This window comes from Epinephelus fuscoguttatus, linkage group LG2 (assembly GCF_011397635.1).
Source record: "Epinephelus fuscoguttatus linkage group LG2, E.fuscoguttatus.final_Chr_v1".
Taxonomy (NCBI): Eukaryota; Metazoa; Chordata; class Actinopteri; order Perciformes; family Serranidae; genus Epinephelus; species Epinephelus fuscoguttatus.
The window spans coordinates 37,799,041-37,802,903 of NC_064753.1; positions in this window are offsets into that span (position 1 = coordinate 37,799,041).

Genomic DNA, 3,863 nt, shown 5'->3' on the forward strand with positions numbered 1-3,863 from the left:
ACACTTTTTATCAATTCATTATTTGGTAAACTTCAAGAAATAATCCTTTGCATTCATTTCACTTGTTACTTCATACAGCACGTGCAATCTTTACAATTTAGTGCAGGGTCATTAACAAAAATGAAGCAAAGCAGCTTACCTCATGTTCTGAACGGCCTGTCTGTGGTGAAGACAAGCTGTCCAACTATTGATGTCTCCTGAGTGTTCCCTGGTCCCTGGATCTGGGGGCAACTTGGGGCATGTCCAAACAAGCCCGTGACCCCTTCACTCTGTGAACACACACACACACACACACACACACACACACACACCTATGTGTTACATAAGTCTACTTGTTAGGTTTCTAATAAAAGTTGTAATATAGGCTGAGTAGATTATAGCCTATAGTATCCATACATTGTAACTGTAAAGTTACAGTCTTAAGTCTTAAGTTATTGTAGATTCAGATTCAGAATTCAGATTCAGAATACTTTATTGATCCCCAGGGGGAAATTGTTTTTGTTCCAATGCTCCGTGCAAAGTAGAAATAGAAATACAGCATAGATGATGTCATATCAATACAAACTAAGCAAGGCTGAAAAGAGAATATTATCCTCAGGAAAAATTACAGTTATTGAAAAGAAACGGTTAAAGAAATGTACTCAAGTTAAAAGTATATCAGTTCAAATGTAGGCTGCTCTGAGTTTCTGTTTTGTATTTATAGAAAGGGAAAGGCGGGTGAAGGGAGGATAAAGAAGAAATTGTATATGATGATGATGTTATGATACGATAGACCTATTAAAGAACATATTTGGGCTACTGCATTAAGATGCCATATTACACAACAGAGCTTTTATGTCCAAACAAACAATATATGTGCTTCCTGCACAACCGCCTTCCCAAGTGTAGACTTACTAGAATTAACCAGAAAAGAACAAAACTCAGGCAGTTAAACAAAAATGACTGACGATAAATGACTAGTGGACACTGCAGCAGGTGCAAAAGCAGAATAAAACATTACCAAGACCAACTTTTTTTACTCACCAGCCACTATGGATTGTGGTTCTCCACTCAGCATTTGCACTAGCCCCTATTTTGTTGTTGGGAAATTAAGTTGTATTTGATTAAAGATGACTATGGTGTGCCATAATTTACTTAAAGAACAACATTTACCCTTTTAAATATATAAATGACTTCAGGAAACACCCAAATCAAGACTGCGTAGACTTTAGAACAGTCATCAAATATTCAGCTCTGAGGTTCAGTTTAAAGCTCCTTTTGTATGAAAACATGCAACCTAAATGGTTAAACACAACCTACTTTCACTTTTTTTAAAAATTTGAAGAAATAAACTTCTCTGAAAGACATGTAGAGTCTCAGCAGCAATAACAGCTTATCACATATATATCGGGATCTGCTTATATGTTGTCCGATATGCACCAATACGAAACATTTAGTTTTATAACAGAATATAATGGAGAAACAGATCTTTGTTTAGTGTTGCAATGCACTGACGTCATTAAACAATAAAATTCATTGTTAGACTGTAAATTATAATACCTTCAATACATGCTTTCATCACAAGTGTTTGCACAGTTGCATGTATACAGATACATACAGTACAGGCCAAAAGTTTGGACACACCTTCTCATTCAATGCGTTTTCTTTATTTTCATGACTATTTACATTGTAGATTCTCACTGAAGGCATCAAAACTATGAATGAACACATGTGGAGTTATGTACTTAACAAAAAAGGTGAAATAACTGAAAACATGTTTTATATTCTAGTTTCTTCAAAATAGCCACCCTTTGCTCTGATTACTGCTTTGCACACTCTTGGCATTCTCTCCATGAGCTTCAAGAGGTAGTCACCTGAAATGGTTTTCCAACAGTCTTGAAGGAGTTCCCAGAGGTGTTTAGCACTTGTTGGCCCCTTTGCCTTCACTCTGCGGTCCAGCTTACCCCAAACCATCTCGATTGGGTTCAGGTCCGGTGACTGTGGAGGCCAGGTCATCTGCCGCAGCACTCCATCACTCTCCTTCTTGGTCAAATAGCCCTTACACAGCCTGGAGGTGTGTTTGGGGTCATTGTCCTGTTGAAAAATAAATGATCGTCCAACTAAACGCAAACCGGATGGGATGGCATGTCGCTGCAGGATGCTGTGGTAGCCATGCTGGTTCAGTGTGCCTTCAATTTTGAATAAATCCCCAACAGTGTCACCAGCAAAACTCCCCCACACCATCACACCTCCTCCTCCATGCTTCACAGTGGGAACCAGGCATGTGGAATCCATCCGTTCACCTTTTCTGCGTCTCACAAAGACACGGCGGTTGGAACCAAAGATCTCAAATTTGGACTCATCAGACCAAAGCACAGATTTCCACTGGTCTAATGTCCATTCCTTGTGTTTCTTGGCCCAAACAAATCTCTTCTGCTTGTTGCCTCTCCTTAGCAGTGGTTTCCTAGCAGCTATTTGACCATGAAGGCCTGATTCGCGCAGTCTCCTCTTAACAGTTGTTCTAGAGATGGGTCTGCTGCTAGAACTCTGTGTGGCATTCATCTGGTCTCTGATCTGAGCTGCTGTTAATTTGCGATTTCTGAGGCTGGTGACTCGGATGAACTTATCCTCAGAAGCAGAGGTGACTCTTGGTCTTCCTTTCCTGGGTCGGTCCTCACGTGTGCCAGTTTCGTTGTAGCGCTTGATGGTTTTTGCGACTCCACTTGGGGACACATTTAAAGTTTTTGCAATTTTCCAGACTGACTGACCTTCATTTCTTAAAGTAATGATGGCCACTCGTTTTTCTTTAGTTAGCTGATCTTGCCATAATATGAATTTTAACAGTTGTCCAATAGGGCTGTTGGCTGTGTATTAACCTGACTTCTGCACAACACAACTGATAGTCCCAACCCCATTGATAAAGCAAGAAATTCCACTAATTAACCCTGATAAGGCACACCTGTGAAGTGGAAACCATTTCAGGTGACTACCTCTTGAAGCTCATCGAGAGAATGCCAAGAGTGTGCAAAGCAGTAATCAGAGCAAAGGGTGGCTATTTTGAAGAAACTAGAATATAAAACATGTTTTCAGTTATTTCACCTTTTTTTGTTAAGTACATAACTCCACGTGTTCATTCATAGTTTTGATGCCTTCAGTGAGAATCTACAATGTAAATAGTCATGAAAATAAAGAAAACGCATTGAATGAGAAGGTGTGTCCAAACTTTTGGCCTGTACTGTATATCAGCCAATATATCAATATTATATTTTTTTAATCCCCAATACCCGTACTGGCATTGGCCTCAAAAATTCCAGGATTGGTTGGGCTCTGATATCATACAGGATGTATATATAGGCTATATGTAGGTAACATTTTACCCACTAGCAACTATTGTGATTACAAAAATAAAAACAATAAATACAAAATAAAACATCCAAACACACTGAACAAACACTTTCCCAAAAGTCAACAGGTCACAACAGGCGAACACTGAAAAGCGTCTTTTATGATATGAAACTGAAAATATAAAATATATAACAAAAAAAGCAATTGACATTAACCTTGGCTATATGCCAATATTAATACCACCTGCTTCAGTTATCTTTTTATCCTGTTGTGCTTTTGTGTCTAAAGGCTGGTTGATTCTGTATTGTTATTCTTCGTCCTGTGTGTCATCTGTGTGATGCCATTAAATGTGTGTTAGCATGTTGCATGTGTTTACATTGACATACCCTACAATGATGGAGCAATGTTGACATACTGTCCTCGTCCTCTCTTACAATTGCTGTTGCAGCTGACAGAGAACCCGCAGGTGGGTCTTCCAGCTCCAGTGTTTCATTTGCGTTGCCATGGTGTTACTGATTCGTGCTAAAGACAGACAGACA